Raw genomic sequence first — 10,262 nt, 5'->3', positions numbered from 1 at the left:
CCCAATCTCCACAACTTTTCAAAGATTATGGAGAGCGGCCTTGCAATGACGTCAGCCAGCTCCCTCAACATCCTTAGGCAGATAATGTCAAGGACCATTGATCTGTAGGGGTCAAGCTTCTGTAATAGTTTGCATATCAACTCTTCCTTCACTGACAGTGGGTCTGTGTTTGCACCAACCTGGATTTTTGTTCCCAAGTACTGGGGAACAAAAGTGCTGGTAAAGACAGAGGTGAAGAAAGTGCTGAGATCCTCTGCCTTTCCAGCACTGTTGGTGACTGTCCTGGCTTGGGCTGAGGCAGAGACAACTTTCTGTTGAGTAAGAGAGGCTCTTGCTTACACTTGTTGCTGTGGCAACCAGGGTCAGCTGACTTGGTTGTTTACCCTGTGGAAGGGTTACACCTGTGGACAGGTCAGGTGACCCATGCTCAGTATAAAAGCTGAGGGATCAAAGGCATCAGGTTGGCTTTTCTGAAAGGATTCTTTTGCAAGGGCTGTTCTTCTTTGGATCTTCTCCAGTGGGCTCTTCATCCATGGACTGCTTCTCTGTCTTCAATGACTGATGTCTGAGGAGGACCCCGTCGGCTCATCTGCCTTTTGATCCTGGTCAGTGTGTTCTAGTTCCCATTTGTCACTGAGGCCAGTCTGGAATTTTCCCACTGCCTGGCAGTGACATCTCCTTGGGAGCTTGATATGTTTTTGTGTATATTTATTTATATAGTATCTATTTCATTTTTTTATTTTATTATTAATATTTCATTGAAGTAGTTTAGTTTTTTTCTAAACTCATAAGTCTCTATCTTTCTTCTTCCTCTCCTTGAGCGAGAAGTTGGGGAGAGCATCTGTTGTCTTGTCACTGGCCCACCTGGCCCAAACCACAACAGTGATTAATTCACCTCTCCTGTTTAACAGAGGGCCAGTATTTTCCTTCTGTTTCTGCCTGTTGTTTATGTACCTGAAGAACCCTTTCTTGTAGTTTTTCCCAAACTACAAGAACTTAGCTCTGGCCAGTTTCAATGTGAGCTGAGCTTTTGCTTTTCTAACGGCTTCTCTGTGTGCCCTGGCAGTGCCCTTATAGTTATCACCATGTATTCATCCACTTTTCCATCTCTGCTATGCTTTTCTTTGGTTTTGAGCAGACTCAGAAGCTCACAGTTAAGCCAGGGGGGTCTCTTTAGACCACTTTGTACACTAATCCTGAGTCCTTCAATTTAAAGGGATTAAAAAATGTAGGGGTGCTACTTTGAGCATCTTTCAGTAGCACATTGAGTAACCCACATAGCCCATTTTATACTCTACTGCAGTATGCAAACATAGTTTTAAAGACTAGTAATGAGAATTGCAAGGAAAACTCTTGTTTTGAGAATGATCAATAAGAAAAAGTACAAATTTTCTCATTTTGTGCATTGTGAAAGAGTATAAATTGATGCTGCTACTGCTAGGACAAAAGCAAATATAGTGCTAAGAAGGGTCACAGATGGTGTTTCAACTTCAGAATGGAAAATCTGAGAATTGTTGTACCTTGTGAGACTTATTTTAATTGTACTATGTACAGAGTTGGTCAGCCATGTTTTGAGACTGATTTATTTGAGCAAATGAAGTAAACCTTTCATTTTGAATTTCATTGCAAAACAAAACCACAAAGAATAATAGAAAGGAAATGAGAAAGACAAGAGAAAGATAAGAAAGGAAAAGTATCTTAAACATCAGCACTGCCACAAAAAGCAGTGATTATACAGTGACTTTGAATAACTCCCCAACCACCAGAACAATCAGTTTCCTAAACAACTCCCATTGCTATTGTGTGTGTAATTTCAATTGAATAAGTGTGGGTGGGTGTTGGTATGGGTGCCTACTGGTGTTAAACCATGACAGTAAGGGAAGGAAATATTGTTTAATAGTATTAGTTAATATTGCTTTTGTTGACTATGGGGGAAAAAAAGGCAGTTAAAAAGTCTGAGCAGAAAAAACTGTCCTCTATCAAAGAAGCAATTAATTAATAAAACAATCCTTGATGATTCATGCCTTATGTTATTTTTAAACTTGGAATGTTACAAAGGTCAAAATAATAGCAATAAAAATATATTTAAAAATTTGAAATACAAAAATAATGCAAAAGACACCAAAAGCTTATCTAGCCTTCTGTTTATACTCTTGCTATAGATATTATTAGACTATTTAACATTTCATAAAATAAAGCCTAGATTTGAAGGTGTTGTGGTGTACTAATTGATTTTATTATTTTCATTTTCTTATTCTTTGTGTGGTCATTCATTATCTTCACCATCTATAATACCTGCTTCTAGCTGGATAGTTTTTAACAGATACCATACAATATTGTGTCATTTTAAGATGTTATTTTTGACACAAAAAAGAATGACCACATTCTTCATCCCAAATTATCAAACATTATATTTCCACCTTAATAACCCGTATCTAAATTTTGAGGTCTTTTGCCTGGATTTAAGGTAACTATAGTATGTATATCACTGGCATCGTTAGAATCTGAAGTGTAGTTTCTCAGCTTTAAAACAATATGATAGAAGTCACCATCTGCTTGTCCTTCAACTTGCTTTATGGTTTCCTTGTTACTTGTTATGTATTGTGTTTTTTAATTTTCTTTAGCTGTATCATTAATCAACCAACTGGTGTGCAAAAATCAGCTTTTATTTCCTTCTAAAACAGATTGCATTTTTTAGGATATTGTGGGAGGTTTTTTGTCATTTTAGCAGATGCTTCATCTCTGTGTCTATGGTACTTCTTTATTTTGCTTCAGTGACTGAAGTAAAAACTGTAGGTTGGCTGAGAAGTGAATAAAAAAGTAAAGCATTTCACATTAAAATGTACAGAGTGTGAGGCAGATAAACTGTTTTTTATGACATAGAATAATTAATATTGTAAATCAGAATTCATTCCCATTGTGCATCTTTACAAAGAATGGCAAGGAGGATATTGCTGTGGCTGATTTTAATCAGGCTATAAATCTTTGTGATAAATATAAATAATGCTAATTCTTTACAAGAATTGGTAGTAGAAATGCTTTTTTCTAAGTGATGTTATAAAAGTTTCAGAGTCAGTACTTGTGGGATTTTAAACTGGTAAAGGTATGAAAAAGGCAAGTTATCACCAGGTTATAAATGGCAAACTCTCTAATTTAAAGGTCGCTTCAATTTCTAGTATTTTCCTAGTTGAAACATGGTTTCTCAAGAATACTAGCTAGCTAGTAATAAGAGAGATGCCACTGATAAATCCATTTGCATTTTAGTCTCTGCTTTTCACTTTCAGTAGTCAGTATTAGGGGTTGCACGTATTTTATGTAGTTCAAATTAATTCTCTAGAACATCTACTGCCATAACATCCACTGACAGCATTGCTGCTTAGGACCTTAGAGAAAAGTCTCATTACAGTTGATGATATATTCCCATTGCTGAACAGCTCTGGCACAATATTAGTGTCTTTTGTTTGTGATACCATAATTAACAGTAATTCATTTTATAGGATAGCTCTTATGGGGGAAGAATTATAAATAGCTATTACTCTCTAGGGAGTTAAGCCTTTACAGGCTATCTGAATGTTTCTGTAGTAAATGTACTCTTTTTGTTCACAGACATACGAAACTGGTGCCATTAAAATATATAAATCCAAACTTGTAGCCATTAACCTTGCGAAGATTTTACTACAGATTTCTGAAACAATTAGATGTGGTTACTAGATAGTGTCCATTGCACATTGGCAGAGAAAGAACCAACAGGAAAATAAGGTGAGTAGGTACCTTGATACCCTGGGTTTAAAATGCTGTACAAGATTTCTTTACTGTTTCTGAAATCAAATACTAGAAAATTCAGATTAAAATGATTCAACACTTAAGTGTTTCACTGGTGCTGAGGCATGAAAATCTGCATTTTAGGAACAACCATTACTCTGTGCATCAAAGATCATCGTCAGGGAAAAACAATAGAAAGGTAAAGTAATTAAAGTCTAGAATCACATTCAGTAAAGTGCTTTATTTTTGAAAGCCTGTTTAGCAGACAGGCACTGATAATTCACAGTCAGATATTTTTTTTATAACACAGTGTCAAGGTTTAGCCCCAGCCAGCAACTAGGACCATGCAGCCACTTTCTTACCCCATCTTCCCCTGAGAAAGTTGGGGAGAAGAGGGAGAAAAGAAGGGGAAAGGGAAAAAAAAAAAAAAACAAACCAAAAAACCAGCCTTGTGGGTTGAGATAAAGACAATTTAATAAAACAATAACAGAAAAGGAAAATAACAATAATAATAATGACACAAGTTATTCTTACTCCGCGGTGAATTGGCACTGTTCTGAGCAGTGAATGTGGATTTCTCCTCCCTGGCCAACCCCCGTTTATACACTGAGCATGATGTCTATGGTACGGAATATTCCACTGTGGATTCCATTGTTCTGTCTGTATTCTCATTTTGTCTTCATAAATGCATAAAGACATTCACTGACAATTACCCATTTTCTGCATAAATGTCACAGTGCCTGGAATTCTTTCACTGAGTTACTTTATAGGACTTTGCTTGCCCATTCAAATTGTCTTTCACATTCTATCACAAAGCACCGAAGAGGAAAAGAGGCAACGTCTTTTATATGGAAGAGCAATGTTCAATACATATATTAAAGAAATAAAGATAACATGACCCTTTCAATTGTGCTCCACACCCCCCTGTACTGTGTCCATCGTTTTCTCCTCCTTTTCTTAATTTCCCTTGAACTGTGCGTTATTCTGTACTGGGATACTGTGTCATTTATTAAACTTTACTATATTATTGAGGTTTACCTTAATCGGTTTTGTTATACAAATAATAACAAGCATTAATGCTTAAGAACAAAACTTATTTTTTATTGCAACATTACTATATATGATTTCTTTTTAGAGTGAATACTTCTAAAGAAGTGTTTATAAAATAAGATCATATCAGCCTTGTAACGCTTTGGCACTGTTTTCTCTTGTTGAACACAAGGATGTATAACCCGTTTGTAGCTATGTAGTGAATTGCACAGTGGGTCACAATCTGCCATTGAAAGCTTTGGGAATTGCAGGGGTTCAGTACCTCAGAATTTGGCCTGGCTAAATAGCAATTAAGTGTTATGGTAAATTGCTTGACAATTTTAGTTTAAACTAGAAAATAACTCCTGGGATGGGGGCTTACTTTCCAATAGAACATCTAATTAATGAGCAACTCAATACATTGAATATTAGTTTTTTGAATCTTGTGATTTTCCAAGTCTATGTAGTGGAACTAATCACAGAATGATTATATAGCCAGAATTATTTGTTTAGTAAATGATTTTGTATTTAATTTCTTGGATATATTTTTAGAAGCTAGCTAACTTTATTCAATTCTTGCTGGTAGGATTACTTAAAATCTCCATGCAATTCTCAAACAAGAGTTGGATTTATAATAAGATCTGATTACATTTTTATAATGCAGATTCTAATGACTTCCATTAATCATTAGAATTCCCACTATGTTTTCAGGCTGAGTGAAGAACAGTTTATTTTAATAAGGGGACCACTGGGACTCAAACTTGGATGCTCTACACAGACTGTACCTGGTTGACTGTGCAGATGAACAACATCCTCTGCACTTCTTTCTTCCTCTGTGTTAGCCATGATTCCATCTTGGTCTGCGACACACTAAGTGAATGGAAAAGCGTAAATAAAAGCAAATACTTTGATTATGTGATTCTACATCTAGATTCTCTTACTGTTCTCCTTCACCACAGGTGGTGATCTCCAAGATGTCACCCAGCAATAAAACCCATCAGCATCATCAAGTGACAACTCATTACATCATGAATATTGAAGCACACAGCGTAAAGTGCTTAAAAAACCATCACTTGCTACACAATGTGGTCTCTAAAATTAAGCTGTTCAATTTTTTCTAGGGATGAAAAGCTGATTTAACAATTCACTGGATTGAATAGCCTTTCAATTTCTTCTTTATTGGGCTGGATCTTTTTAGTCAGTAAGAGTGAATTATGAATGCAAGTCATCTTGAACCTGGCATTAATGAGAGTAATCAAGAACTCCATAAGGTCTATGTTAGTTTTTTCTTGATAATGTGGCTAAACTGTCCTGTTATTTGTCAAAATATAATGATGTAGAAGTGGTGAAAGCAAAACTTACAACATATTAAATAAACCATTTTTATATATAGCCTCCCAAATTATTAAATACAGAGTGATTTATGAGTATAGCTTGCCATGATTTTTTTCTCAGTCCTTTAATATGCTGTAAGAAGCTGACTTCCACACAATGGATACAGAGTTGTGTTGCATACTGAAACCTTACACAGCGCGCGTGGGGACTTTATGTGATGTTTGAGGAGGCAAGGCTCAGATGACAATAAATAGAATAGATATTGTGATAGTAATTTGACTGGAAAGACACCTCCATAAGATGTGTGACTTCTCTCATTTTCCTATGTCTTATTTCAATGTGGTGTGGTCATTTGGTCATTCCAATAATTTTGCTAGGCTGCTGTAAATTTTTCTGGCATAGTTTTTGAGATCAACATTGCTGTTACAACTTACACTAGCTCATGAGCTGCTCTGGATTATTCAATTTGGTCCATAGCAAAGATAATCAGTATTTAGACAAGGGTGTCTTTAGATATGCTAAGAGATGACATTCACATAAAAAAAGCTTTTTTTCTTTAACTCTGCATTCCTGCATGTATTTATCGTTCACAATAAACACAAGTGTCAAGACTGTTCACTCGTGTAGAAGTTGGAAAGAACACAGACATTCCTTGGGGAGGACATGGACCATCGTTGCTTACAGGTGAGCAGTCAGGATTGCAATTACAATGTGCACATAAAGCATAGGGGTTAACATATCAGTGAGAATGGAAAGGAACGATAGGCGTACTGCGTCGTATTGTCTGTTGATGAAGTCAGCCTAGCCCTTCTCTTTCACCACTTCCCTTAAAATCTGAGAAGTGCTTGCAAGAGATGTTCTGTTTAACATAGGATTTGGAATGGTTTAATATGATTTTTTTTCCTGAAATATCTTTTATGAAAGAATTTGGTAAACTGTACTTAGTTTTTGTCTGGTTTTATTTGTGGGCTGGTATTCCAGTTACGAAAAGCAGCAAGCTCCTTTGTAAACTCTGAGGGCAACCTTACAATCAGTGTACAAGTGTACAAGATACGAGTGTGTCTCAAGTCTGTTGCAAGCTTATGCCTTATGTGCCCCTCTCCTGCTAATATATGTTATAATATTAAGTACCAGGGAGAGGGTAATTTAATTCAGGAAAAGTATTAATCCCATGAACGTTTCCATGCTTTATTTAGTAATTAAGTTTTTTAAGCAGTCACAGTTTTGTCTGCTACTGAAATGACTCTCACTTATTGCCAGTTGATAAGCTGTTCTACTAATACATTGATAGATATTTTACTAAGACTTGTTTTTAAACTGTTTTATTAGACTAGAATTATTTCTAGATTTGAAGGTCCACTAAGGAAGGTTCTAAAACATTTTTTTTAACAACTTCTGAAAAAGGCATGTGAATCGGGGTTGCATACTTGAACTACGCAGATTTTTAATTTTGGTAACATTGATACTGAAATCACAGTGCCTGCAAAAGAAGGTACAGGCATAGCCTTTGAGTCTATCTCCTAGCTTGATCCATCTTCCACAAACTTGAGAGACATTTTCAAGTGTTCGTATGAAACACAATTCAAGATTGCTGAGAATTTGCTTACTTACAGAGCTCAATACTTCAAGTTAAATTTTCATTAGCTATTCCTGATTATTACTCTGGTGTCAATATGGAAAATGTAAAATGATCAGAAGAATCAGAATGGAATCAACTGATTCAGTCACTACAAAATCAGTCGTGATTTGTCAGAATATTCAGTCTCTGGGAAGATTACAGCTTACTACAGTTAGTAATATTAACAAATAGTACTAATGTGCAAGGAGGTTTTCATCTCACTTTAGCTTCATAAACTACTTTTATCTTAAAATAACTGTCTAGGTTCAATCACCAATGGTGGATTGAGCAAGATAAAGTGATATTCCCCCTTATAGTAAAAGATGCTTGTCTCTCTTCATTCACTGGAGATGGAATTAAAATGTCTATTTTTGTCAAAAGTACTTTTGACTGCTAAAGTCATATAAAAAGAGTTTGCAGCTGTCTTCAGATCCTTATATTATTATAGCAGATAGCCAGGCATGTACTGTTTTGCAAGTAAACATCTTTTGAAGTAAATGACAAATTCTTAACGCAGTCACCTTGTAGAACTCCTATAGGCATAAATTCAAGTTATGACACGTTTCTAGCGTAGTTGAAGTACTTGTGCATTTCTATCAAAAAATCTAAAGACCTCAATACATAGATCTGTCGTATAACTCCAAGCTGTAATTTTCAACGGATGTATGCTAGGAAAATCTTTGGAAAACAAACTTTAACATTAAAGGCAAGATGGAAAGGTGTTTTAAACTTAAGGGTGCTTAATAAGCAAACAAACACCATTTAAAAGTCTTCAAAGATTTCCTGAAAGTCACAGAGTGATGAAAGATACAGGTACAATACAGACAAATGGGCATTATATGATGAAAAAAAATCTCACTGTAGAACAAAAAAGGATATTGCTGGCATGTGTACCACAATTATTGTATCAATCCTTTTCTGAGTCAATAAAAAGGCCTTAGCATACTGTATATACAACAGTGTATAGTGTATCTACTTTCTCTCCTCAAGTGAAAGAGGTTTGTATTTTACAAGGGAAACCTTTTCCTCAATTTTGTTTTCATACTTTATATACTAGGACATAGATTTTTTTTTTCTTCCATTCGAAGATCACTACTGTAATAAGATTCAAAACATGAGGCTATTGTAATGGACACTTTTCTGAATGTGCTTTAATAATCTCACCATGTGTGCTGAACTCTCCATTCATTCAGTTCTACAAATTACATCTTAACAATAAGTTAATGGCTAAAGGAATCAAAGGCAAATTGGAATATGCTGCTTATGGCTTTGCTTTGCATAGCATTGTGCCCTTCATATGGTTTGCTCTTGGACTTCTTCAGAGCAACATTTCATGTCACTTTATAAGGAGTCTCCATGGTATACAGTGTATTTTCATGTTTGTAAGATGTACATGTAACTCAGTATAGACTGATTGGAAAGAAAGGAAAGAGCAGAGAATAAGAATTTTTCTGCATGCGCAGTGGAAAAAGTCTAAATTATCTAAATAAGCTGGTCTGTAGTTAAGCTGTAGGACTTCTTGCAACAGGATGAATGAATTCTCAAAATTTTCCAGGCATCACAGAGCAGTTGGATCTCTTCATGTCAAAGAAATCAAATCAGGCTATGGAATATAAATCTCTGTGTCAAGAAGTTTCTGAGCGGCAAATTACAGGAGCTTGGCAATGTATTCTGAGGTAGTAACCCTTTACATTTCCTTTGTTCCAGACAAGATCTATAACCCACTGCTGGGAAAAAAATAAAAAAAAGCACTGGGTGGGATGAGTCTTTGGTTTGACTCATACAGAGGTTCTTGTATTTTTTTATGTCAGAGAGATGGGGATATTACAGGGCCACTTGGGTTTTTAGATTCTTTCGTTGTCTCTATATCTGCATTTTTCATAATGTTTGCAGAAAAACTTGGTACATTCTGTACATCTCCTTAAAAGAAAAAGGAAAAATATTTTTTTGCCATTTCATTTTTTACATTGTACTACACAGCTATAGTCCTTGGATATTGATAAAAGCAAAAAGAAACTGGGAGGCGGAAACGTGTATTTTGACAGATTTTATGTGTTTTTTTTTTTATCTCTTAGGGTGTTGAGTCTCTCCTAAGGATTGTAGAAGTGTTTAAGAACTGCTTCATTTCTGTAAACCCAGATGTCTCATTTTCAGAAGTCATTTTCTCTGTTCCTTGAACACAGTTTCCTCATCTTCAGCAATGCAGAGCTTACCAGTTTGTCTGCTCCATAATAAATGCACTGCTTTCTCAAAAAAAAAGTCTTCTGGAGGTTTTTTTAAAGTGTTTTCTGAGATACTTGTGCAGAAGCCTTGAATTGATTCAAAATTGTTGTTTATTATATTGTACTGAGGTTCTAGAGCTGCATGCAATACAGCTACGAGTTCTCCAAAAAGATGGAGGGGAATTTGTTTCAGGAAAATCAATAATGCTGATAGCTGTCTATCACTGATAAACAAACCTGAATTAGTTATGTAAGGTTAAAAAGACTCTCAGTCTACCATGTCCATGAGAATTCTT

The 10,262-nt window shown here is 35.5% G+C and overlaps 1 long non-coding RNA gene across 1 annotated transcript; it reads left to right on the top strand.

The window, feature by feature from the left end:
• The first annotated feature begins 474 nt into the window (after positions 1 to 474).
• On the top strand, positions 475 to 9,408 carry LOC141738413 (uncharacterized). Its single transcript, XR_012585387.1, has 4 exons — positions 475 to 605; positions 3,607 to 3,759; positions 5,751 to 6,810; positions 9,300 to 9,408. It is a non-coding gene; the product is annotated as an uncharacterized LOC141738413 (long non-coding RNA).
• Positions 9,409 to 10,262: the final 854 nt, after the last annotated feature.

Source organism: Larus michahellis, chromosome 2 (assembly GCF_964199755.1).
Source record: "Larus michahellis chromosome 2, bLarMic1.1, whole genome shotgun sequence".
Lineage (NCBI taxonomy): Eukaryota > Metazoa > Chordata > Aves > Charadriiformes > Laridae > Larus > Larus michahellis.
This window is presented reverse-complemented; position numbering and strand designations above follow the sequence as displayed.